The following is a 27,994-nucleotide window of genomic DNA, read 5'->3' as shown; positions in this document are numbered from 1 at the left end:
CCTACCATGTCTCTGAGGGGCTTTTAAGTGCTGAGAGTATAACAATGTGTGAGACCAAACCCCATGTCGCTCCATGAGTTGGAATAGACCTTAGAAGAGAGCCATTTTTGTGGGGGGAGGATCAGAATTCTATTATTATTACTACTATTATTATTATTATTATTCAGTTGGGATCTCAATAGGAAACATGCAGGGTAGCATAATCCGAAGAGAGTTTGCTACGAATTTCAGAAACGTGGAGTGATTCTCAAGTCAGCGTGCACCAGAATCACCTAGAGGCCTGTTTAAGTTGGGCATGGCCCCCTAATTTGCATTTCTGGCAAATTCCCAGGTGATGCTGACACAGCTGGTACAGAAGAAGTGCCCTGAGGGTGAGAACAAAAACCTGGCCAGCAGCGGTGGAGAGGCTGATACTGCCCTAAGCCATCAGGGGCGAACAGACAGAAAGTTCATAAAGTTGCCAGAACTTGGAAAGGGGGAGAGAAGGCTACCTTGAAAGAGGCAGGCTTTTGGTGGAGGCTGAGGCTACCTTTCAGGGCATGGATTGGGGAATAAACACCACAGCCCTTCCCCTCTTCCTCCCTCCTGCCTCCTTCCTTCTGCCTCGACCTAACTGGTCCGACCCAGCAGAGGTGATGAGGTTCAAGGGCTCAGTCTCCCAGAGACAGCACAAGATGGGACAGGGTGAGAGTGGGTCTAGGGGGACTATACGATGAGTATAAGTATCAGTGGGATGTTCAAGAGCGGATGTGGAGCAAGAAACTGAGTGCAGGCTGGAAAACAGGAAATCCCAAAGACCAAGAAGCAGCCTATCATGTCTGCAGCGCTGGGGCCCAACAGAGCTGCCCAGAGGTTCCGTGGTGGATCCAAGGATGGGGAGACCCCAAGTCAAGCTCACAGGACTCGGGAGTTCTGGTCAAAGAGGCACGTGGGGAGTCAGGACAAGCAGAGAGGAGAATCGAGATAAGGATAGGGCTGGGAGAGAACACTCCAGGTGGGTATGAGTGCGTAGCGAGAAAGCTAACTTGATACAGCCCCTGAAGCACAGATGTCAAGAGGAAGCTAGAAACCGCTACGTCAAAATAAATGGGGCTCAACATTCAGCACCAACCGCCAAGGAAGTTCCATCTACACAGTGAAGCAGTGTGACCCACCTACTTGAGAGACGACCCCCTCTGGAGCCAAGGCACTCTCTCCTCATGCCTTTGATTTCACAACACCCGCTACCCCAACTCCACCTCTGTCCCACAAAGCTTCATCAAGAATTTGCTCTTTGGGGTGCCTGGATGGCACAGTTGGGTAAGTGCCCTACTCTTGGTTTTGGCGTTGTGACACTGAGCCCCAAGTGGAGCTCTGTGTTCAGCAGGGAGTCTGCTTGAGGTTCTCTCTCCCTCTTCCTCTGCCATGCCCCCACCTCTAAACTAAGTAAATAAATCTTTAAAAAAAAAAAAAAGAATTTCCTGTTTTCCAACTGTGATTGTGAATTGTTGTGTGGCGTGTTTTCAAATCTGGGCGACTTTGGAGAAGGTGACGAGAATGCCTGAGAAACTGGGGATCATCGGGAAGACCCCCTTACCTTCAATAGAAGTTTGTCATAAACTTCCTGGTGCCTCACATTTCACCATTAAAGATTCATTCCTTTGGCTTAAGGCTTTAATCCTCTATTAAATGTAAATCTCACCAGCCAGCCGATAGTGTTTGGGGAATGAGGTCATACATTAAGCCTTATCTATCACTGACACCTCAATGAGAGTGAGTTGACAGTCTTTTCAGAGCCAGGTTTAATAGGGGAGAAGGGAGATAAATGTGCAGGTATGGAGGAACCTAGTAGCAAAGGGAGAGACACTCAAGGAGATAGGATCAGAAACTAACATTTATTGAGGCATTATGCTAATAAGAAAAAGAAAAATAGCTACCTTTTACTGACTGCTTAAATGTGTCAGGTTCCATGCTGGGCTTTTTACATGTGGGGGGATAATTTACTGTGGTATCTGTCTGTGTTTTTGTTCTCCTTGCTAAAGAACGCTCAAAAGATCAAGAGGGATTTTCCTTGCCTCATCTTATAAAACAAGTAACCAAGCCTTGGTGTTCTGGGAGTGTGCTCCCTCATGTCCCATCAGCTCAGGTGCCTTTATGTAAGAAAACACCCAAATAGAAGTGGCTCAAACAATGGACACACCATCTCATTTCATATAACAAGTCTGGATGCAGGAGGCTCCGGGATGAGCCACAGATCATCAGGGACTCGGGCCTCCCTTCCTTCAGCTCTGTCATGCTCAGTGGTTGCCTTGATCCTTGACCTTGTCCCTTAAGGGTCACTACATGGCAGCTGCTGTGTCAAGCACCATGACACTGGGCTAAAGAAGATGGGTTTCCCCTTCTGTGTCTTTCCTACAGTTGAAGACTCAGTTGCATCCCAAATCACTGCTGTGATCACCATGCTCTTGATCCAAGATGGCGCCATCTATATTCCGAGCAGCAGAATGGAAAAGAGGAATAAGAAGGGACAAACAGCAGGCATGAACTGTCTCTTAAAGGCTCCCAGAAACTTCCATCCACTCTATCCACTTCGATCCCTTTGGCCAGAACTCAGCTACCTGACTACCCCCAGCTGTAAGTCAGGCTGATAAATATTAGACCTACTTTGGGCATCTGCTCATTTACAGCTAAAAATGCCATTGGCATGGGGAAAAAAAGAGAAACTTGATAGTGCAGACAACCAGAATCTCAGCCAAAGAATCTAAGACATAAATTAGGAGACATCCCAAAGGCAACTCTTGCCCTAGTTTTGTTTGGGAGAGATGGAACCTCATTGACAAGGAGGGAAAAGAGTCTGGTTAAGGGTCGGGGAATCATGGTGAGGAGGTGCAGTAGGCATTGGCTTCTCTATAACATGAGGGGGAGAGAGGCTGGAGGTTTTCACAAGTGACAGAATTAGTATTCTGTCTGAACACTGAGCGCTGTGGGATTCCAGGGAGGTTGGACAAGATGCCAAGACTTTGATAGCACTGGCAAAAATCTCTGTGGCCAAACCTCTGGCTAGAAGAAAATGCAGTAGATGAGAAGCGTCCCTGGGTCCTTGGAGAAAACAAAGACTAGAAGACAAAGTAGGATAAGTTCTGTGGCAACGTGGAGCAGAAGCATTGGGAACTCTGGTGGCCCCACGGACAGAAGTCCAAGCCCCTCTTAATTTTTAAGTCACAACGTCAGTTCCCTAGATTTTGTATATCTTTGGGGATGGGCAGGCAATGGCCCTGAACATGCCTGTGATTGATGGTCTCAACACTCTAACTAGTGGAAACCTAGACCCAGATTTAATTTGATTTAAAATAAAATATATCATCATCTATTGTGTTCGAATGCTGTAGAGCAAACTCATAGCTGCTCATTCACATTGTTGGCATGGTCACAACAATTGTTATTAGGTTGGTGTTGTGTTGCCTGCATTACCACTGAGGAAACTGAGATTCTGAGAAGGTGTGTCATTTATATAAAAAAAAAAAAAAAAGGAAAGGAAAGAAAATAAATGGTTTTGCAGAGCCATGATTCACTCCCAGATCTCGGACTCAAAGCCAACACCAATGACCTGGTCCATATTGAAGGCAAAGGAAGGATGAAGTTGTAAAAGGAAAAAGTTACCAACTCCACCATATTGCCCACAGCCGGCCAGGATCCTGTCTAGACATGGTTGGGCAGAAACGTAGAGACTGTCTTGGACAAGAGCTGCAGTGGCAGCTGACAGAAATAAAACTGGCATGAGGAAAATAACAGTGACAACGAGCAATTTGTTGGTTTATAAATCTAGAAGTCCACAGCGCATCTGGCTTCCTTCTGGCTACAACCATGCTGTCTCTTCTCAAATTTCCAGTGTCCTTTCCAGGGATGGGTTCTAACCATAGGTGTGCCACTTCCGTGCGGTGACAAGATGGTAGCCTGTAAGTCCAGGCTTGTCTAGTACTAAATCATTAGCCCCAAGACAAAAGGAGAACATCTCTTCTCCAGTGGGTTCCATCATAAGTGTCAAGATTGTTCTCTTTGGCTTGGATAAAGCCACGTGCTCTCAACCAACGCTGGAAGGTGGGAAGATGGAAGACAAGGATCTAAGTCATGAAACCACCTCTGGGATGAAAAGTAGGAGAAGGTGACTCTCCAAGGGGAAGTCAGGATGATTTTACTGCAGAAGAGGAAATGAACTTGGGTGGACGGCAGCAACAGATATTTGCTGCAGAGAACAAAGCAAGCCACAGCGTATAGACATACATGGGCAAGTGCACGCACGTGCGTGCGCGTGCGTGTACACACACACACATACTTATGAACCACAAAGATCAGCAAATCAGGCTCCAACCAGCTCTGGACCTAGTGAGGTCAAGGAATATGAATGCCATAAGCCACTTTATAGAACAAACTCTCTACAATCCCTCTTACCGCCCTTCCGCAGCAGAGAAAGCTACCCCGCAGGCAGCAGGAATATAAATCTCTTGAACACCTTGCTCATTTCCCCCCTTAACATTTGGCAAAAGACAGACTCTCGAGGAAATGGAGCATGGGACAACCATTCTCTTTCCCACCCAAGAGCTATCAAACTGGTGGGTCTGGCCATATTCCAAAGGTGCAGTCGTGGAAGGGATAACGGGAATGTGCCTGGATGGGGACGCATTCACGCCTGATTGCGTGGCAGAAAAGGTAGCCTTGTTCTGAGCCATCTGCCACCTTGGAAACGACAGTAACAAGACTTAAGCTGCCAGACTGCTTATATAACCCGAACAGTCACACAGCAGAAACAGAGATGCTGTGGAAATCAGTCAAACGGCATCACAGAAGGCATATGACATATCTATGTCATTTTCCCAAATAAACGGATTCTACACAGTCGCATCAAAGTGTAGACACTCCCTCTCCTCAGACAGTCTCTGAACTCAGTGCCTAAATGCCACGCTGCTTTATGATGAGTCAAGGGATGCCTCCCATTTTTTGAACCTCCCCCACACCTTTCTCTCTCTCTCTCTCTCTCTCCCTCTCCGCAGAAACTCTCTGAATGTTCAGTCTATGCTTCTCCCTGGATCCTTGGTGCCTCTGACACCCAAAATGCAAGAGCCAGATTTTGACCAAGCCAGAATTTTTCAGACTCCGGGTTCTCAGAAGAGGTGAACAACATTGCCCGAACTGTCGAAAGTGAATAATGTCATTTGTTTGCCTAAAGCCAGAGGCGCACGTGTTTAGAATCCTCAGATGAGGATTTCCACACCAACTTTGCTCTTGCCTTTATCTTCTCTTCCCTACTTTCCATTGTTCCTTGCATCACCTTCCACATCCCCTCATCTCCATTATGACATGGTCAGTACTTGGGAACTAACTTAAGCTCTTTCTGGAATCAGGTGGCATCTTACTAGACTCCCACTCAGCTCAGAAAGGAGCTCCCATCATGGAAGTTACATGGACAACAGCCTGATGACAAGACACACATGTCACTCCTTCTGTCTCGTGCTCTTTTGTGCCATCCAGTGGTCTTGGCTGGACCATCTACCTTGTGCCCACTCTCCGGTGCACGTCCTCATCTGCCACTGTTGCATGTCCTTTGCGGAGCATGAAGAGTTAAACTAGGTTAGGTCAAAATATATGGATGATTTGACTTCACTGTAAAGGGGCTGAGCTACTTGGACATCGTATCTGTTGCTGGATTTGTTGACCTTCACTCCCCTTGAAGCTCCAGACCTGATGTGTTCAGGCTTTATGTGCAGGGACTGTGAAAAGCTTCATCTTTCTCCCACATTTGCTGGATAAGGAAAGGGGTGCCAATACTGCCAATGAGCTGATAATTGTGCATCAGCCTAGAGACACCCCAAGACAATATTGGCACAGCAGAATGCCGTTTGTGTGTGTCTACCAATGGGGAAAACACAAGTTAACCTACATGATAAGTCACAAGTCTTATAATTTTATTTTTTATTTTATTTATTTATTTGACAGAGAGAGATCACAAGTAGGCAGAGAGGCAGGCAGAGAGGTGGTGAGGCGGACGGGGGGTAGGTGGGAAGCAGGCTCCGTGACGAGCAGAGAACCCGATGTGGGACTCGATCCCAGAACCCTGGGATCATGACCTGAGCCGAAGGCAGAGGCTTAACCCACTGAGCCACCCAGGCACCGCGTAAGTCACAAGTCTTAAAGAGAACAGACAGGCCTCATCATGTCTCTGTCTATCTCTTCAACCACTACCCACCACATACTTTCTGCTCTGGAAACACCAAATCACTTTTTATTACACACATACATGCATCTTTTTATTCTCTTCTCCATTTAGTTAATCACAGTCATGCTTCCCTGTATAGTTACAAAAACCGACCCGACATACCCAACAATACTAGCATCGCTGCTAACGTTCACCTCCTCCAGGAATCCTTCTTGGGTTAGACTGGAAAGCTTCCTTCTGTCATGGAACCTACCACCTTGTAGGTTGAGTTTCTTGAGCTCAAAGGCTCCCTCTTACTCATTCGCGTTTGCATCCCTAACACAGAACCTGGTGCATGACCAATGCTGGAATCTGGCAAATTGCCCAAACTTCCTCCCGCTGGGATTTTACCCAGTTGGTACCAGACGCTAAGGCCACATGACAACCTAAATAGAGTATCATCTTGATCTCTGGCTGGGCCAAGACCATTAACCTCCCCACATAAGGTTTTCTGACTAACTATTGGCAAGCACAGCTTATCTCGGCTTGGAGCCAAACCTAGCCTTCCTCCTGTCTCCGTATCTGACCCTTAAAATGCAAAGATGAAGGAAATGCTGAGAAAAAGAGGTTTGTCACCACCATCACCAGGAGAAAGATCTGATGTTGATAAATGATAAATGGCTAATGTTTGACTTTTTCTAGAAAAACCGCAAGTTTGGGTTGTGTGTGTGTGTGTTTTTTTTTAATGACAAACCCCAGAATGATAACAAAATGTACTGCAAAGAGACAGGCTTCAGCAAAAAGAAAGTGCACCCATTTCCTGAGACTCGTGGACAAGCTTGCATGAGAAGTCAGAAGTTTTGCTGGTTCATATTATCTACCCAGTGTTTTTCTAGAAAAATGCAAACCAAGACTGTGGCTGGTGGAGGTCATTCTGGCAGCTGTTCCACTCCACCCCACTCAAAGACAAAGCTAAAAAACCATTAACGGTTGTAGGGCTGGGGAGGGATGTCACCATCTGCCTAAGGGCTTATGAGTGGCTTTGGACCCTGGTATAAAGAGGAGGTCAAAGCAATGCCATTTAGTGGGTCCATCAGACAAATTTAAAAATATCTATTAAATATATTTTCAGTGCATCTCCTTCCAAAGTCTATAAGGAGACATTTCTGAGAAAGAGAAATATGAAGGACTTACATTTAAGAAAAGATGCTAGCTTTCTCACCAAAGAGAAACACCACTTAAAATCACGGTCTGATGCCATTTTCACCTTATCAGAGTGGCAAGAATTATGTTTGATCACATGCTATGTGAGGGGGAAAGCTCTTTCATGTATTATCGATGGAAGAATTCATTGGTATAATCTCCATGATGAATTGGTCAATATCTATCAAAATTACAAATCCCCATAACCTTGGACCCAGCAAATTTGCTTCTAGAAATTTTCTCTATAGATATACCTGCAAATGAGAAGATAATATATATCCATGGGTATTCATTTCCACATCATTAATAAAGATAAAGTAATGACAGGAACCTACATTTACATTAAAGGGAGTGTACATAAATAATTTATGATGTATCCATACCATGGACTATTATGTAGCAGGAGAAAAGAATTAAACTTAATTTTATGTACTGATGTGGAAGCTTCTCAGTATATATTACAGAGCTGGGGAGAAAGGAAATTGTAGAAGAAAATCTACAGTAAGCTACCGCTTATATAAAAATGTATGCGTGTATTTATGTAAATGCAGAGGAAAAGTTCTGGTTACCAGGAATGAGACAGTATTTCTTGAAGGCAACTTATTCATGTGAATATGATTATTACGCGGGTGCTTCCTCTGAGTGTCGATGTTAGAAAATTGCCCTTGGCAAATATTCCTATAATTGCAGACATTTTTGGAGCTGGAAGAGTCCTTAGGAATTATCAAGCCCAACCCCCAGGCTCTACAGATGTGCGAGTGAGGCCAGGTGGTTCACTGCCAAACCTTACATAAGAACCTGGGTCCTTCCCAACATGAAAAGGGCACACACTGGAAAGGCTTCAGTCTTCATATAAACTTTGTCTTTGCTATGATTGCTGCATATTCTTAAAAGTCCTCCCACCTGCTCCAGCCCCACCGCAGCCCCAGGGAAACATTTCCCGGGGCTGAATACAAGGGACAGAAGGAAGCTTATTTCACAAAGGTGAAGGCTGCTTGAGAAATCAAGTGTGGTCTTTCTAAAAGCGGAGGGTGATGCACCATCAGTTTAATTCCTGTTCATTTGTGGTGCTTATTAGAGTGTCTGAAAATATAAGCTGAGTAATTGGAGCATTAGAATTGATTAATTGAAGTAGGCTTTTGGTGTAAATACACCTGGAGAGATTTTTCAAGGTGGGATTCTCTGCTAAGGATTCGGAGAAATTCAGACCTCCGAACGTTGGGATAAAGATGGAAGGGTGATTTTGAAACATGGCCACAAAATTTTTGACACCCCTGCCATTAAGAGGTGGTGTGTGTGTGTGTGTGTGTGTGTGTGTCTGTGTGTGTGTGTGTCTGTGTGCCCTCACCTTGAACCAGAGTGGGCTCATAACTGCCTCAACTTACCAAGTATGGCAGAAAGGACGCTACGTGACTTCTAAAGGTAGGCGGTCAAGAGCCATGAAGCGTCTACTCCCTCTTGAAGCCATGAGACACCATGAGAGAAGACCAACCACCCTGGGTCACCATGTTGAAAGAAAGCCCAAGCTACTGGGAGAGATCACATGTGGGCATTTCAGTCAACGGTCCCAGCTAAGCCCAAGCGGCAGACCTTTGAGTGTAGAAGCCTCCAGATGATTCTAGGTACCACCCATTGGACTCATTGTCATCTCTTCAAACCTTCCCAGCTGGAGTACCCGATAGGTATTTCCTATCCAAAATCCTGACCCACGGAATCTGTGGGTATAATAAAACAGTTATTGTTTTAAGGCACTAAATTTGGGGTGGTTTGTGATGATATAGCAAGAGGCAACTAGATTATATGCATCCTTTAACAATGAAATTTTCCAATCCCTGGGGCCCTAAGAAAAAACATTGCTCCAGAAATCAATTTTGATCCCATGCTGATTTGATTTTTCACCCCCTCAACTGATCTACCCCTACTTTGCTTGTACCTTTACTTTAGAAACAGTAAGTAATTGTTCCTATGGTCCTGTTTCCATCTCCAGACTAGGAGATCCTCAGCTAAAGAGATCTCTCCCTCTTCATCCTCAGAGCCCCATGAACCCAGTACAAGACCTGGAGCCCGTGAACATGTTTATGGATCTTGAGACATGTTTCTTGGATGGATGACTGCCTCCCAACTCCCTCCTCTGGGGCCCAGAAGACAGGGCATACCAATCATCAGAGCTGAAAATAATGGCAGAGATTAATTAGCCATCCCTTTTACTTGTCCAGGCCCTGAGAGGAAAAGTGACAAACCCAAGGAGACATTTAATGAACTAGACCCACAGTGGTCTTTACCACGTCATCACTGAGGTGCAGTGAGTCCAAGTGGGAGGCAAGGAAGCAGGGTGGTTATGGGCTACAGAGACAGACAGCCCTGGGCCAAGCTCCTGGCTGACCATCTACACTGGTGGATAGTGGTGGCTGTTCCAGAAGGAATGATAAGGATCTGACATTTCATATCCTACCAGCCCCATCCTCCATGAAGAGTAAACAGGTTCTTCTGGGTTTCTAAGGTCTGAGCCCTTCCTGTTAGGATATAAATCCATGATAGAGGGGGAAAGCAGTATAATAAGCTTTTTTTTTTTTTTTTTTTTTGCATTGAATAGCCTTAAACAATGTCAGGGTTTGGAGATACAGAGGAAGAGCTATAGAGAAAGGAAAAGAAGGAAATCTGGATCCAAGGGATTGGCCCTAGAGAGAAAATGGATAGGCAGTGATTCTCATCTGGGTGACTTTTCCCCCAGGGGACATTTGGCCATTATCTCAAGACGCTTTTGGTGGTCAGAACTGGGGTTTGTTACTGGCAGCTAGTAGGTAGAAGCCAGGGATGCTGCAAGACATGCTACAACACACAGGACAGCCCCCACAACAAAGAACTAGCCAGTTCAAAATGTCGGTAATGCCAAGGTTAAGAAACTCTGGGCTAGGGGAAGGACCGCTGGGTGGGGCACCCTCCGAGTTCCCAGGAGCAGAGGCCCAGCTAAAGGACCCATCCCAATGCAAAGCTCAGGCTCAGAGGAAAGCCTGTCCAGTCTTGTGATGGGTCTTCAGTCTGCCTGTGCTTCAAGATGGTCCCTGCTAACTGGCTGGTCCCCAGATGAGGATGGTCCCCAGAAATGTGTCCTTAGCAATGTCCCTGGGGCACAAGCAAGCTGCAGGAGACAGGAATAGGGACAGGAGTGGGGAGGGACCAGGATGCGTCAGTGCATTCCAAATTGGGAATGTGGACCTCTATATTATGACAGAAAACAAAGGTATTTGTTTGACCAGAATTCTCTGGTCCAGGTTTGTGGCAAGAGAGGTGGTAGAAAATAGCACTAAAAGGACTAAGCCAGTGTCTTATACAGCATTAAACCAAAAGCGACTCCGACCACCCACTAATGATCGTGATTATTTGGCTGCCTATGAGACGGTTTACAAATGATTTGTGAATTTAAATTTTAATTAAGGCAGAAGCCCTTGGGGGCCTCTGGAGTTCAAGCATGAAAAAGAAAAAAATCTACTGCTGGAAAGAGTGGATTCAGAGGGCCTCGCAGCCCAGAAGAAATGCCCGTCCCATGCATCTGGTGGTCTAGCAGCCTGCAAGGGAGCCCAAGTTTGAGGTCACTCATCAACACTGGGATCAGGGGTCAGGACTGGACAACCCAGTGGAACTATGCTCTTCAGCATTCTAGAAAGTTCTTTAGAGTAAATCATAAAAATAAGAAAATCCAACTTTTCCACCTCTTTCTTGAGTTCTAATCTTAAAAATGTGCTGTACTTCCCACTTCACTGGCACAGGACCCAGCACTGGATTTCCTGGGATCTAGATTCCTCTCCATCACTGATACCCCAAGTGGCCTTGAACTTCATTAATCGTGTTGAGTCTTGGTTTCTCCATATGGGACTAATATTGTCACTGCTGGCTACCCCACAGTGCCTCTATCCTAAGGGAGATAAAGCACTTCAGAGTGGGTACTCACTGGTAGGTCCACCCAGCTCACCTAATTCTCCCTGAGGTCTGACAAAAGCACCCATTGGCTTCTCAAGGTTGTTATAGCAACAAAGACACAGCCAACCTGAGACAAAGGTACAGCCCTGGCCAAAAGAATGCAGACAACACTCTCTTTCACACTTGATCTTATTGGATCCTAGAGACATGGGTTCAAATCCCAAGTCCCCCTAAGAGAGTTCTTTTCCCCTATTCTGGTAAAAGATGCATAACATTAAATTCACCATTTTAGCCATTTGTAAGGGTACAGTTCAGGAGTGTTAAGTATATTCACTTTGCTGCAACGGATCTCTAAAACGTTTTCGTCTTGCAAAACTGAAACTCTATACTCACTAAACACCAACTGCCTTTCTATTTCCCATTTCTATGATCTCGACTACTATAGCTGCTCCATATGAGTGGAATGATGCTGTATGTGTCCTTTTGAGACTGGCTTATTTCACTTAGCATAACGTCCTCCAGTTTCATCCATGTTGTAGCACGTGATTCTTTTTCACAGCAGAATAGTATTCTGTTCTGTGTACTTACCATGTTTTCTTTATCCATTCATTTACAGATGGACATTTGAGTTGGTTCCACTCCTTCACTGTTGTCACTAGTGCTGCAATGAGCATAGATGTGCAAACATGTCTTCAAGATCCTCCACTTTTTTTGTGTTTTTTTTGCATTTTGGTGCTTTATTTATCCTGTTTGTTTTTAATGCTGTATTATTTTTTCCAGCTTTGTGGTCTGATTGACAAATAAAAACTGTATATGTTTCGGGTGTACGGTGTGATGATTTAACATACGCATACCTTGTGAAATTATAATCACTATCATATTGATTAACCATCCATCCCTTTGCATGGTTCCCTTTTTGTGTATAGCAAGAACATTTACGATCTACTCTCTTAACAAATTAAAAGTATACCATACAGTATTCATCATTATAATCACCATGCTATAAATTAGATTCAAAACCTTCTTATGACTCAAAGTTTATACGCTTTGAGCAATATCTCTCCCATTTCCCCCAGCCCCTGGTCCCTGGAGACTGCCAGTCCACTCTCTGGCTCTATGAGTTCAACTTTCGTAGATTCCAAGAAAATGGAGTAAATATATATAATGGAATAAAAAAGATCTTCCCATTTGCAACAACAGGGATGAACCTCATGATTATTATGTTAAGTGAAATAAGCCAGACACAGAAAAGCAAATACTGGATGATCTCACTTACATGTGGGATCTAAAAAAGTCAAGATCCTGCTTTGAATTCTTTTGGGTATATACCCAGAAGCGGGATTGGTTGATCATGTGGTAGTTCTATTTTTAATTTTCTAAGGATACTCCATACTGCTTCCTATAATGGCTGCACTATTTTACATTCCCACCAACAGCGCACAAGGCTTCCAGTTTTTCTGTATCTTCAACACTTGTAATTTTCTGTTCTTTTGAGAGTGGCAATCCTAATGTATGTGAGGTCACTACAAACAGTTTTGAGAAATTCAGTACCCTCTCTGGGTCAGGACAAAGAGAAACCAGCTGAACTGGTTTAGACGATCTTTCAGACGGTTCTAAAAAAATCTCAGCAAATCAGTCTCAGCATAGGGTCCAAATGAGATCATGGACATGAAAAAATCATCTTTGTCAACTGAGAAGGGCCATATGGCTGTGAAGCGGCAGATCGTGTAAAGGCAAAGGGGTCTGACTTGATGGTCCAGGTACCTTAGATTCGTCACTCAGATTTGCTGACCACATGCTGTGTGTGACATTTTTAGTTTCTTCACCTATAAGATGTAGGTGATAATTCTTGCCCCCCCCCTTAAGAGGGTTGATAAGAATACCAGAATAAATCATAGGAGATAACAAACTTGGAACAACCACAAGGGTGCTGTTCCTTGCTAAGAGTGAGGGCTGATACCATTTGTTCCATTAATAAGTGAGATACATTGAATGCCATGCTCTAAATGGGTTGATTGTATAGTCTGTGAATTATACCTTACTAAGTTGTTTAAAAACACACATACACAACCAAGTGAGGAACACAGAAGCTCTTCAATAAAGTTCATCTACTTACAATCTAAGAGAGACCCAGAATCCCAGAAAGGACATGGGCTTGGAGATCAGACAAACCTGGGCGCATCTGAATCTCAACTCAGCCCAGGTAACTGTGAGATTTTAACTGTACGAGCTTTGTTTGGTTTACTCAAATGGAACAAAGGATTTTTTTTAACTTTCTTTTCAGGATTGTTGTATAACATATAATGAATCTGCTTGCCCCGTAGTAAAGTGTCTAAAAATAACTGTTATTTCTGTGTTGTTATCCTTTCCTGAGAAACATGGCCTTCCTCAAGTTAATGGTGTCACCCAAAGGCGGCCTGAAGTAGGAGGAAGAGGAAGACGCAGGAGACAAGTTGGAGGAAGACCGGGTTTGTGTTCGCAAATACTCTTTTTCCAGAAACAAGCCATTTATCAAAGTACAGGAGTCTCGTTTACTGTCAAAACACAAGGGCTAATTACATTTGAAGAACAATGGACTACAAGAGCAAAAAAGACAGGGCCTGTTCAATTAATGGGGAAAGAAGGGGGGTCTCGAGCATACAATATTTTGGACATCAGATTGGAATGGTTTAATTAGCCACTGCTACAGACTTTGGATCGTCTGTTGTTCCAGAAGCCATTAGTCATCTGTAGCTTTTAAGCATATCATTTAGATTCTCCCATTCAACAAATACTTTTCGAGTACCCGCTATGCGTCAAGAGCACTGGAGAGACACCACAGTCTAGTGGGAGACAGACAGCTTGGCCCACTAATGGGTGTCTTAAACTTCTTAGGTCTCTAACAGAGTTCTCGTTTCATCCAACACCATGCTCCTCTCCCGTGTTCCCCATTTCAGTAAAAGGCCTCTCCCTCTGTCCAGTGGTTCATGACAAACACTATGGGGTCATCCCTGAGTCCTATCCTTCTATTAGACCCTAGTCCTGTTGATTCTGTCACCAAAATTGCTCTTGACTCTACCCACACCTTTGTAGACACATGGCCGCTACCCCCAAGGCAAGGCTCCAGCTCAATAAGAATGTTTCTTAAGAGAAAAAAAAAATTGTTTTGTCTGCTTGTCTATGTCCGCTTCCCACTGCAACCACACAACATCCACACGACATCCAGGGTGATATTTTTAAATGGTGAATCACATCATGCCATTCCTCTGTTTAAAACCCTTCCTAGTCTTCCTGTTGCTTTTGGACCAGAAGCCAGAATCTCTGATATGGCCAACAAGTTCCCACGTGCTCTGCGCCGTCCACTTTCCCGATTGCTGGCAGGGCTCCGGGCCCATCAAGCTCTCTCTTGCCTGCGTGCCTTTGGCCTTGTACCTGCTTTCTGCACCTGCTCTTCCTCCATCCATTCCCAAGCCTTGTTCCTTCTCATCTTTCAAGCCTCGGCTGAAGTATTACTTCCTCAAAGAGGTTTCTCCTGACTTCACTAAGTGACTTCTCCCAGTCACTCTCTAGCTCATCACCATATTTATTTGCTGCTCAGCACCCACTCCACTGGTAACCATCTGGTGCATTTGATGGTTCTCTGGACATCGTATTCCCACTAGTCAGCGGGTGTCCTGATGGTGAGGGCTTTGCCTACTCATGCACAGTTTTGCTCGCAGTGGTTCGTACCGTGCCTGACACATAGTAAACTCTTCTCAACTATTAATTGGCTGGATAAATGAAGGTGGTCATGCACAGGGCAGTATAAGAAGAGTTCAGGAGAGGGCATAAATCCTTCTCCAAGGAGAACGGAGCTTTCCCTGAAGATGTGCTATGAACTAGGCTCAAAACATTGACTAGGGATTTCTAGATTAACAAAGGCAGAAATGGAGGAGCACGATGAGGGGTGAAGGATTGAGAGACTGGAGGGTCAAATGTATCACAGCCACTAAGAACATGGGCAAAGGCACAGAGTCATTTCAAGAGACTGAAACTTTGAGCTAATTCTAAGCACAACCACCACCTCACTCACAGGGATATAGAGGAAAGACAGCCAGGGTAACCCCAGATGAGAAGCAAAACAACATGAGAGTCAACTCTGCAATAGCTGGGGGTGGGGGGATCCGTACTTAAAACACAATAGAGTCCTGGGGCTGCTCCATGGGGCTTACATAGCAGGAGGTGATGAGTCATATTTATTGGTCCCATGGTCTTGGGAAACAAGGAGTCCATTGTGTTGCTGAGCCTTACGGAAGCACAGGGTCTCACTTTATTCATCTCCAAACAGAGCATCTGTGATCCAGGCTGAGTCTCTCCCTGGGACCTGCCATTCATCCTTCCTTAGCTCTTGCCTACGTAGCAAATCCCCGTGGAAGGAAGAGCGTGTGCCAAGTCCTGCCTCCCTGTGAATACAGTTAATCGGCAAACTGGCTGGTCAGTCTTAGATAAATGAATGTTGGACACAGGGCTGGGGAGTAGCAAGGTTGGAATCTCTACAGGTGACGTGAAGAAGTATAATACTTTGTTCTTCTATCTGTGGGAGGACTTCAGGCAAGGTATGATATGAGTAGTTGCTCTGGCCACAGTGCAGAGCTCAGATTGGAAAAACAAACAAACAAACAACGACAAAAATCCAGAAGCAGGAGACCTGTGAAATGGGTGTGGGAAGCAAGACTGGACTTCTGAGGGACATTTGGGAAGTAGAAATGAAAAGCACAGGGTGATCATTAGATGTGACACATAGACACAAGGAAGGAATCTGGGGTAACGCTCAGTGAGCTTATGTCACTGGGGGACTCTAGCTTTTAATCAAAATAGGTAACATGATAGCAAGAATAAGCAGATTCAGGAAACTTTCAGAGACTTTCTCAGTTTTCACATTTCTTCTTAGACACCCAGCACTGTTAAGGATTTCGACACCTTCTGATAGTGGAATGCATTATTTCTCCACGGTGACTTGAATCCTACTTTGTCTCGCCATGCTTCCCACTAGGCAGAGTACCACCCAACCTCACTGTCATTAGGCTTGTAGCCTGTTTTTTGACCAACAGAATGTGAGCAGTTGGGACACACACCAGATCCTAATGGAAGCTATAAACATGTTCCTGTAGTTTGGTTCCTTTTAAGCCTCACCCACCACGAAAGGCCCATGCCCCAGAGGGTGGCTGCTCCTTGGCTGCTCCAGAATGAGGCCAGGTCAAGGCCAGCCCAAGAGAGCCATGCGTGACCTGCAACTCTGCTGTAATATAAGCTGGAAACTCACACCTTTTGGACGTGGGGTTGTTTGTTGCTACAGGAAAATCCAACCGTGACATTTCAAAAACCTCAATGACCTCCAACCAATGATTTACCTTTTTGGCTCCTAATTCCCTCATTGGTGAAGTTGTGCTAGATGATCCCAAACTCCTTCCTAGTTGAAAACTGTTTTGTTTTGTTTTTAAGACTGTGTCACTGCTCTAAATGATAGCATTGCATGGGAGTTCAAGCGTCTCTCTCCCCTTTCCAGCTATATAGGTTAATTAGGCAATGCCAACTTACCGAACTCCAGACTGGCAGTTAATGATGCCAGACTAGCAGAAGATCGGAGTGCAGAGGCCTGGGATGGTTTAAGCTGCTGCAGCAAAACTATTCTGAAGACCCTGAGATTTAAAAAAAAAAAAAAAAAATCTATAGAGCACAAACCTGCCGCATTCAGCTCCTTTGGTTATTTATACGAGCATTTCCCGATTCAAATTGCATACTCAAATCAAATTTCCCTGGTTTATGCCTTCTTCAGCAATTACTTAAAGGCAGTTTACCTCTCTCTGGAGGAACATAGCAGAAAGGCCTATAGACAAAATCTCGTTGACTCAGGGAGAGATAAACGAAGTCCAGGCCTGCAGAAGTCACTATGCCCATGGAAGGGAACACTGTTGGGCCTCCTGGCTGTTTTTCAGCTTCACTGATGGAAAAGAATTTTCTAAGGAGGAGAGGAGGACCGTGGAAATCGAAGGAGAAGTGTAAACATTGGGGAGGGGGGTGGGGTGGAAGAAGAGCCCAGTTTCCCTTCGTGGAGTCCTGCTGGTGAGGGTAAGCAGGCTGACAGCCTAAGGCTGCTCCTACCCCAAAGGGATTGAGAGAATTCAAATGCGGAGAGGAACTTGGCTACAGCAGAAAGGTATTGGGTCCTTGAAAAGAAGAGCCCTATTGCAAAACTACACAATGTGCAAAATTTATCTTCATCGGACTGTCAACTTCTTCTTAATTCACTTCTCATCTTTTGGAACGACTCCCTCATCCTCCCCCCAAAAGAGGCATCTTTCGGTCATTCATATATTCCGGGGAGGGCTCTCATTGGTTGGGACTGGACCACCTGCTAACTCTCTAACCAATAACTATGGCCTAGACAATGCAGGGTTCTGATTGGTCACGGGTTCGTCCATTCATTTCCCTGGTCATGAATTCTACCTTACATTTCCTTCTTCACCCAGTTGTTCAAATAGCTGTATCTTATCTTGATGTGCCTCCCTGATATCTACTGCCTTTTCTTTCAGTGACAGCACTCTGGATTTATTTAGGGGAACAGCTTCCCGTTGCTCCCATTACATATCGTAGAGGTGAAGTTGCCCTCTTACTCTAGTTCCGCCATGCTGCAGCTAGTCACATGACACACACCCGACCAATCGGAACACTGCGTTGTCTGGCACACAGCAATTGGTTTGAAGATGGGCACGTGACCCAAGCACAACCAATGAGAGTGCTCCCTGAGACTTCCGTGGGAATTATCAAGAAAAAAAAAGATGGGAAATTCCAATAACTTACTGAGAATACGTGAATCTAGGCGGGAAACATAAACATCAGTGAAATATTTGTAGGTCCCCAAAATGGAGTGGAATGAAGAGTCGGAGTTGTGATATTAGTCTGGAATTACTAGCCTGGGAAACCTTGGGCAATGAACGTGTCTCCCCAACTGAACAATGAAGATGATAATGACGATTGTAGTGCCTTGGAGTCTGTGAAGACGCTGCACCCCCTGCCCCATCGAAGGGGCTGGAAAGGAAGAACCTGGGGATGGTGGAGTTGTGGCTGGACCTCCAAGTTATTGTCCAAGAAGTCAAGTCAAGAAAAGAGTCACCAGATGGGGCGCCTGGGTGGGTCAGTGGGTCAAAGCCTCTGCTTTCCACTCAGGTTATGATCTCAGAGTCCTGGGTTCAAGTCCTGCATCAGACTCTTGGCTCAGCAGGGAGCCTGCTTCCCCCCTAGTTCTGCGTGCCTCTCTGCCTACTTGTGATCTTCCTGTGTCAAATTAATAAATAAAATCTTTAAAAAAAGAAAGAAAGAAAGAAAGAAAAGAGTCACCAGAACCACCTCTGACTGTGATGTGAAAGAGACCTACATCCTTGGTGTGTTAAAGTCAGAAGCGTGGGTCTGATTCTGCTGCAGCATGGTGGAGCCTAGCCTGACTAACATAATGAGCACAGATCCCTGGAAAGCCCGGGATACGAAGCCATTTTGCCAAGATGTGACTTCAAGTGGTGTGTTCTGAGGCATGCAGACAGTGATGGCCAAAGCAGATGCTGATTCCATCGCCCAGCATCAATTTTGGGGACATTTCAGTGGTTTGTGGGGATGAGAATGTTTGAAATTGGGACTGTTCCTGTAGTCCGCCATAAGTATGATATAAACTCAGTGTGTCACCAGGAAAAGCTAAGAGCCAAGAATCCAACCTCAGAAAGGGGCAAATCTGGACAAACCACCCAAGTTAAATGGCACACTGAAAAGGAGGCGGGCAGAGGTAAGTCACATTAAAAATCCATAAGAACCTAGAAAGAAAAGATAAATGAAGTAACTGGGCTGGTAATATCCGCTGTAATGGAGAAAATATAGGCATAGTGATTGAAATCATGAGCTTTGGAATTAGTTTAATGCAACAAGTATTAAATGCAAAGATTTAATGCAATGGGGTTTGAATTCCTTGACTACTTGAGCAAGTCGCTTTATCTCTTAGCCTGAATTTTCTCATCTGAAATATGAGGATTAAGAGAGTCCCCACCTAATGGTGTGCTATAAGGATGAAATTTAACGATCCATGTAAAGTGCTTAGTACACAGTAAGAACTCAATAAATTATCATAATGATATTATTGGCATTGTAAAATAAGGAGTGGACAAAGAATGATCTCTGGAGGAGACAAAGGAATTAAAGGAGAAGGATCATGGTGTGGTGGCCGGGGTGGGAGCCAAGGACCACTAGCAATGAACAAAGAAGCAGAAAGGAAACAGCAGGTAGAAGATGACACACAGGACGAGAGGTGAGGAGCACTGATCACAGAAGCGAGATTCTGTCTGAAACCCACAGAGGAGAAGAAGAAGGGGGAATGAGAACCTAGAGAGACACACACACACACACACACATACAAAGAAAATGAAAGCGGGCTTTATGCCAGTAGTGTGTGAACCCCAGAAAAATAAGGAGCAATCCAAGAGGAGGGAAAGAATAGAGCCAGCGATGAGAGGGAGAAGTAAAACACAGGCTGTCAAGGGAGGAGGGCTAAGAGTTCAGAGGAAACCTTGAAAGATTAAACAGAAACACAGAAAGGTAGGAGAGGCACAGCTTAAACTAGAAATGGGTAATAGAAATAGCCTTCCAGCACAGAAAGGGGAAAAGATGATAACGAATTCCAAAAAAGTTCTGGGAGCCAAAATTGGTTTCGTTAATTTTGGCACAAACTCATTTGGCAGCAGAACTGGACTTGAGCTGACATCAGATTATTTATATCGTTTATTTATCCCACATCCCACTCAGCATGAACATTCATATATTTCACCATAGTAATAAGCTAATTATGAAGTGCCTACCACAGACCCTGCTGATGTGTGTGTGGGGGGCGAGGGTGTATGGTATGTGTACTGCATTATCTTTGCAATTTCCATAACATTCTGAGTCCAAAACACATATGGCCCAAGGGTTTCAGATCAGGGTTTACGGACTTGTATTGAAAGACACAGGAGTGGATGTAAAGAAAGAAACTTGTATCTAAAAATAAAAGCTGATGAAAATGACCATTTCTTGAGTGTTTAAAACATACCAAAGGCTGGATACACAGTATGTTATTTCATCTCCAACAATGTATCAGGTCCCATGTTATCTTTCATTTGTAGACACAGTAAGGGAGGCTCAGAGAAGTGACTGGCTGTGTATTTACACATATCTGGCAAAAATAAGAAATTAGGATTTGAACCCTGCTGTGTGATGTCAGCATTTGTACACGTAAGCACTAAGCTACACTGCTCCTCTCATTCACTATAAGGAAATAATGGAATTAAGTGTTTCTTGGGCCATCACTGTAAAAGAGTCATTCCTAGACGTGATCTTGCATAATTTTCATAACTCAATAAACTCACATCATTATTTCCCATCAAAGGAGCTAAGCAACTTGTCCAAAGTCACAGTTAACCGATCAGATACCAGATCTATTATCATCTCCATTCATTGTGAAAATATAAAAGCAAGCGTGTGAGCATCTTGTTCAAGGAATGAACAGAAGAAAGCTGGGACCTCGCTGCCTTTAGAATAAAGATTCTCCAGGACCACAGTCCTGGTGCCGGCAGATGGCTGTGGAGCAGGGAGAACTTGGTTGCCCCAGAACCTCCATCAGTAGCTTCCCACCCCATCCCTTGATGTGGACAACTGGCGTTTCCTCACACTAGAAGTCAAAATGTACTTCTAGTCCAAACTTTCTTCCAGCTCAACTCTTAAATCCATCCTTTACAGAAATCCTGAAATCAGGCCACCTGGGTGTCTCCGTCAGTTAAGCTTCTGACTCTTGATTTTGGCTCAGGTTATGATTTCAAGGTTGTAAGACTGAGCCATTTCAGGCTCTGTGCTGAGCATGGAGCATGCTTAGGATTCTCTCTCTCATTCTCTCTCCACCCCTTCCCCCACTTACACTCACTCCCTTTTTCCCTCTCTCTTCAAAAGAAAGAAAGAAAGGAAGGGAGGAAGGAAGGAAGAAAAAAAGAAATCCTGAAATTAGATTACTGAAATACAAATGCTAAAAAAGGATGTGATAACAGTGGGACGAAAGATTCCCAGGAGGGTAAAATAGATAATCAAAACAAATAAGGGGATAAAACAGATGATGGCAAAACAATGAGAATTTAACAAAGGAATGGTATACAAATTCTGTGAAAATTCTATCAATTATGATAACAGCAGAGAGTCTGCGAACGCTCTTCATGGTTTCACAAAACTCTGTAAGGCTTAAATTGACAATAGATGATACTGAATCCAAAGATCTGGGTCTCTGGGTGCCCCCCAGCACCGAGAGTTTGATTTTGAACAGTTGCTCTAACCTCTCCGAATCTGACCAAATACTCTCCATTTCCTGCAACCAAGCAACTCTTACTATATCCCATGCATTTTTGTGTGTGTGTCTCTGTGTGTGTACACACAATATACAAAAGGAAACATTGTCAACTTTTATACTTTGTTAATGTTTCCAATCGGGCAAAATGTGGAACATTTTGAACATGATTTTGAGCATGTTTATCTGTCTGAACACTCCAAAACAGTACATTTGCTTCATGTTCTAAATATAGCAGCAACCACTTCCTTCTGGACATGTTTGCCAAGGCAAAATATTTTGTCTGTAAAGATATGCCAGTTCCAATGTTCTGAATGTTTCTTTTGGTTTTGAAAGTTTGGCAACTGTGTCTTTAGAGAGCCAGATGGGGGTATCAGTCAGGATAAGCTAGTTGAGGCTGTGATAACAAAGATGTCCAACTCTCAGTCACTTAAAACAACAAAAGTTCATTTCTTGCTCAAAGTCCATCCCATAGTTTGCTGGGGGAGACTCTGCTAACCTTCATTAACTGGAGGCAGGCTGATGGAGTAGCCACCATCTTAAATATTGATGACTGCTCTGCCAAGCAGAGCGAAGACCTTTGGAGGGTCTCAGACTAAACACTTTCACCAGAAGTGCCACACATCCCTTCCACTCATCACTCATGGGTCGGAATGACTTAGCAGTTCTTACCCAACCACCAGAGGCCAGGAAGACTATTCTAACCATGTCCCCATCAGTGAGGAGAACCAGAGATCTGTGCTGACCAGCAATAATGACTGCCACTTTTTGAACAAAAGTGTCCTGATACCACAGCAACCAAGCCTAGCGCCAGGCAGGTGATCAATGCAAAGGCACAGTCTGAAAACACAAACAAAGCCAAACCAATCCCAAGCTGCAGTGTTCCCAAAGCAGTTTTTCTAACATCACTGTATGTTGAGATATAATTTGTAACTTCCTTTATAGCTAGAAGCAGGGTAGTGTGCCGGAGACGACTGTGGTATATTGTTCTTCACTTTTTTTTCCTAACAAGGAAAAACCCCACCTAACTCATTTTTGCAAAAACAGCTTTTAGGAAAGGATTGAAATAGATAGAACTTTCAAAAATTTGCATCTTGATAACACATGTTTTTTAAGCTTGCATTTAGAAAAAAAGAAAGCATGGTCCAAGAAAGGAGCTTACATCCAATACCTGAAGAATTATGGGAGGGAGTGAGGCAGGAAAAGAGGGAAGAGTCCAGGAAAGGGAGAGCTGAAAGGGGTCCAAAAGCCAGCTTTACCAGGAACTGAATTCTATCAAGCTACAACAGGGAGGGATGCACTAGGGAATAGATTTATTTTATATGGCATTCATAAGCCCAAACTCAGAAGTGAGAAAAAATCACTTTTTATATTTTGTAGTTATAAATTGACACTAGTCGATTTCCCTCTGACTCCGAGGCCCCATCCACGTGAACTGGCAGGAAGTTTAGCCTCTGTTATGCAAGGCTGATACAGAGAATCTAATTTCATGTTGCAGCAAGCATAAAGAGCGTCTCCCCAAACATGAGCCCATCTGCTTCAGCCTCTGATGCCTTTCCTAGAAATGATGCCTTCAGTTCTAGGGGTTTTGTGGTCTTAGGGACCAAGGATCCTTAGCAGGCTAAAGGCACCCAGTCTCCCTGAGGTCTTATCATCTCCCAAAAGCACTCCGAGAGGGCAGGGCCCAGTGCCCACAGCTCACTGAACCTAGAGTTCTCTCTCCCTCCCAGTCTCTGGGGGTCTCTCCTTCGCACCCCATTGCTTCTCCATGTTCCCTTCTCCCTCTGGGACACCTAGCAGCAATGGGCTCAGGTCCTACGAAAAATAGGAAACCCCATTTCCTTGGGACTGCTTCTGTTTATGACTGACAAAATCCTGAATAATGAGATGGCAGTGCAAGCCACAAGTATATTAGGGGAAAAAAAACACTTAGGAGGAGGAAAGAAAAAGAAAAAGACCCTAGCATGAGTGTGAAAGTCAGTGTGACTCGAATGGAGTGAAGGAAGGAGGGAACAGTGAAAGATAAGACCAAATTAGCGACTTATACAAAATAATAATAATAATAATAATTCTCGGGTGCCTGGGTGGCTCAGTGGGTTGAGCCGCTGCCTTCGGCTTGGGTCATGATCTCAGGGTCCTGGGATCGAGTCCCACATCGGGCTCTCTGCTCAGCGGGGAGCCTGCTTCCTCCTCTCTCTCTCTGCCTACTTGTGATCTCTCTCTGTCAAATAAATAAATAAAATCTTTAAAAAAAAAATAATTCTCAATAATAATTACCACTACTTATGCAGCACTAGCTACTCATGTAGATGGGGACAGTTCCTACTCTTCAGAGCAACTCTATAGGGTGGCATTATTATCTCCATTTCACAGATAAGGAAATTGAGATTCAGAATGGAATGATTCATTGCCCGAGTAACTGGCAAAACCAAGACTCCAACTCAGGCAGATGCCTCCAGAATCTTAAAACCCAACTGCCCGTCAAAACAAAAGAGTCATAAAAAGGAAGAAGAATTGAGAGAATAAAAAGACAAGCCACAAGTTGAGGAAAAATTGGCCAAAGACATATCTAATAAAATACAATTATCTAAAACATACAAAGAACTCCCAAAACTGAAGTAGAAGCAAATAGTAATTTCAAAATGGGCTAGGGGCACCTGGGTGGCTCAGTGGGTTAAAGCCTTTGTCTTCCGCTCAGGTCATGATCCAGGGTCCTGGGATCAAGCCCCACATCTGGCTCTCTGCTCATCAGGGAGCCTGCTTCCCTTCCCCTCTCTCTGCCTGCCTCTCTGCCTACTTGTGATCTCTGTCTGTCAAATAAATAAATAAATAATCTTTAAAAAAAAAAAAGGGCTAAAGACCTGAACAGACACTTCACCAAGGAAAACAGACAGATGACAAATAAGCACATTAAAAACATGTTCCATATCACACTGTAAATGAAAACAATAATGAGATATCACTTCACACCTATTAACACGACCAAAATCCAAAACAATGACAACACCAAATGTTGGCGAGGATGCGGAGCAACAGGAACTCTCATTCATTGCTGGCAAGAACGCAAAATTGTACAGTCATTTTGGAAGACGGCTTGGCATTTTCTTATAAAACTAAGCACACTCTTATCATACAATCCAGCAATCCTTGGTATTTACTCAAAGGAGTTGAAAATTTATGTCTACACAAAAACCTGCACACAGATGTTTATAGCAGTGTTATTTGTAATTGCCCAAACTTGGAAATAACCAAGATGACCTTTAATAGGTGAATGGATAAATAACCTGTAGTACATCCAAACAATAGACCATTACCCAGTGCTAAAAAGAAATGAGCGATCAAGCCATGAGAACACATGGAGGACTCTTAAATGCTCTTTTGCTAAATGAAAAAAGCCAGTCTGAAAAGGCAACCTTCTATAAGATTCCAACTATATGACATTCTGCAAAAGGCAAAACAACGAAGACAGCAAAAGATAATAAAAGTGGCTGCCAGAAGTTGGGGTGGAGGAAAGGATGAATGCGTAAAGCTCAGAGGATTTTTAGGGCAGTGAAACTGTTCTGTAAGATACCGTAATGGCAACACATGTCATTGCACATTTGTCCAAACACATAGAATGTAGAGCAACAAAAGTGAATTCTGATGTAAACTATGGATTTGGAGTGATGATATGGTGTCAATGTAGGGTCATCAGTTATAATAAATGTCGCACTCTGGTGCAGAATTTTGACAGTAGAGGAGTCTGTGGGGGATGAGGGGGAGGGGACAGAATGTATGGGGAATCTCTGTATCTTCTGCTCATTATTGCTGTGAGGCTAAAACTGCTCTAAAAAAAATCTATTTAAAATATTCATGAAAGACTAGGGGCTGGAGGTGGGGTAGGGAATGTAGGTCCCCAGGATCAGAAGAAAAGTAAAATATAGGGAAGGGGGAACCTAGGTCCCCAAAGTCAGGAGAAAAAAAGTAAAATACAGAGAGATGGACACGGGTTCATTTTTATTTTTTATTTTTTAAATTTTATTATGTTATGTCAGTCACCACACAGTGTATCATTAGTTTTTGATGTAGTGTTCCATGATTCATTGTTTATGTATCACACCCCCTGAAACACTTCTATATAAAGGGTCCGTGAATTTGATTTAGTTATCAAATACTCATTGTGTAGCCATACCATATACTGTGATAGACAATGGTCATAAATCAGTACAGAAGAGACAAGGTTCCTACTTACTTCAACTTACATCCGACTCCCTCCGAGCATACGTCCTATTCAAATCGCTCAGAAAGAGAATCTAATTGGGCTAATTAATCATGATCCTGTATAGAGACAGGATTCTCACACGAAGCCACCTTGTTGGCTGCGCTTAGCTCAAGTGCCAATCTCTACCCAGTCACCTGGTCACCAAAGATGGCGGAGCCTCCAAGAGGAGGCTCCAAAGGAGGCTACGGATGTAGAGACACTTCGGGTCTTAGAGACCCCACTGCAGGTAAACCACCGTCTTAAAACTCAGTCTCTGTGACTCTACCTAGATACCGATCTGACAGAAGCTCAAGGAGAAGGATTAAATTTGAGGGGGAAAGACCCAGACAAAGAAACACATAGTTAAACAAAATTGGAAAAACCAACCCCGCAATTAGATTCGAGTCCTTTTACATCCAAGACAAGGCTCTGTTGGTGCCAGTTAGGGGAGGCGCATTCCGGCTCAATCTCCAGCTTTCAGTACCATCTGCTCCCTTTGTGTGAAAAATTGTGATTTTGTGAAAGTAAAAAATATAAACAGATTTCTAAAAGCTTCCATTAATAAAGGGAAGTAAAACGCGAAAGAAAAATCCATCCGATTCCCTGGTTCTGATTTATTCCATGTCAGTGAAAAACAGTGCTCTTTGATGCCTGTGGAGGGCGAAGCTTTCAAATTTCTGCCCTGCCCCCATGCTCTCAGAAAGACCATTTTGCTGGACAGGAAGATTGACTGGGTAATGTTTCTGGCTTAAAAAATCATCATCATCATCACCATCACCATCATCGTCAACATCAACATCATCGTTAGTCTTGGGCCAGCAAAATGGGGTTTGGTTTTGACCAGTGAAGACCCGAAACAATTCATGTAGCTAACAGTTCCCTGGCAGAACTGTAGTTCTTCCTTTCCATCTGCTGCTGCTTGATTATTTTATTATTGTCTGTGATGTCATCATTTTTGCTGCGGTTCGTTTGGCACGAACGAACTCCATTCCCTCCACCACGAGTGGCTTCTACCACATCACTGGAAAAACAGCTTGGAGAGCTTGATGGATGGATGTTCCTGAGTATAAATCACTAAATCTGATTTTTAGCAGCTGTTCCGTGGTGCCCCCTTTTCCCCTTTCGGACAGGAATGCAGGGCCTTCTAAGACTTGAGCAAAGAAGAGAAAAGTCTAGAGGCCCAGTGCTCCTTTTAGTAGAGTTCTCATGAGCTTTGAGACATGAGAGGTGACACTGGTCTCTGTCTCGATGGCTTGAGCCTTGATGGGGAAAGGGAAACTGGTACTTGTCTTAGAGGCTCTGGGCACAAGGATGACTGCTCTTGGGGGCCTGGTGGCCAAGTTCAATGCAAGGCTGGGCAGAGGGATGTTCTATGGCAGCAGAGGGACCCAACAGAGGTCACTGTAAAGACTGTGGCACATTTATGAAAGAGCCCCAGGGGCCCACTGCACCTGGGAGCACTGTGGGGACCTGGACTTGTCAGGGAAGCCCCAGCAACAGCTCGGCACAGAGCTGGGGCCTTCACATGGCTCATAGGGGTACCTTTCCAGAAAAGACTCGGACAATGGAATCTGAGTGCGACTGCTTCTCATACACATGAGACATCCCTGGGGGACTCCTTTGGGGGTCCCACAGGAGGAAAACCTGCATGCCTGTATCACCTGGGTATTTATCTTTCAGTGACCTCATTTGTGCCAACGAGCTGGTGAGGCCTGGGACATCTGGCTTTCTTAAGGTGACTGGGCTTACTCACCGTGAACAGTCGATGTCAGGGAGAAAGAGGAGGGTTGAGGAAATGATGTAGAGAAGAGAAAACGAGAAAACACGACCCCCCCCCCATGTCACTCGCTGCCCAGCCAGAGCCAGCCCTCCCGAGGCGCTCCCGGTTATCCTAACCCTATATTTAAATTTTAATTCTAACAAAAACTGTCTCCTGTCCAGGAAGGATGTGTGAAAAACCAACCATAAACATTTGCCGACTCGGTGCTGAAAAGTTATCTGCTCCAAGAATAGATTCTGGCTCGATCTTGGGAAAAGAAGGTGGGAAAATTTTACTCCAAGACCTCACACCAGGCTGACTGGCAAAGCTGATGAAATTCTG

The 27,994-nt window shown here is 44.2% G+C and overlaps 1 protein-coding gene across 10 annotated transcripts in view; it reads right to left on the bottom strand.

Moving 5' to 3' along the window:
• The window catches only part of RPS15A (ribosomal protein S15a), a 420,016-nt gene that overhangs the window by 196,908 nt on the left and 195,114 nt on the right, over window positions 1–27,994 (bottom strand). For 2 of the 10 annotated variants that reach the window (XR_014306580.1, XR_014306581.1), the window contains exon 8: window positions 16,847–16,947. The exons of the other annotated variants lie outside the window; for them this stretch is intronic. The gene's annotated coding sequence lies outside the window, so the exon portion shown is untranslated. The remainder of the gene's footprint in view (window positions 1–16,846; window positions 16,948–27,994) is intronic. 10 annotated transcript variants of the gene reach the window in all.

This window comes from Mustela nivalis (genome assembly GCF_964662115.1).
Source record: "Mustela nivalis genome assembly, chromosome: 19".
NCBI lineage: Eukaryota > Metazoa > Chordata > Mammalia > Carnivora > Mustelidae > Mustela > Mustela nivalis.
This window is presented reverse-complemented; position numbering and strand designations above follow the sequence as displayed.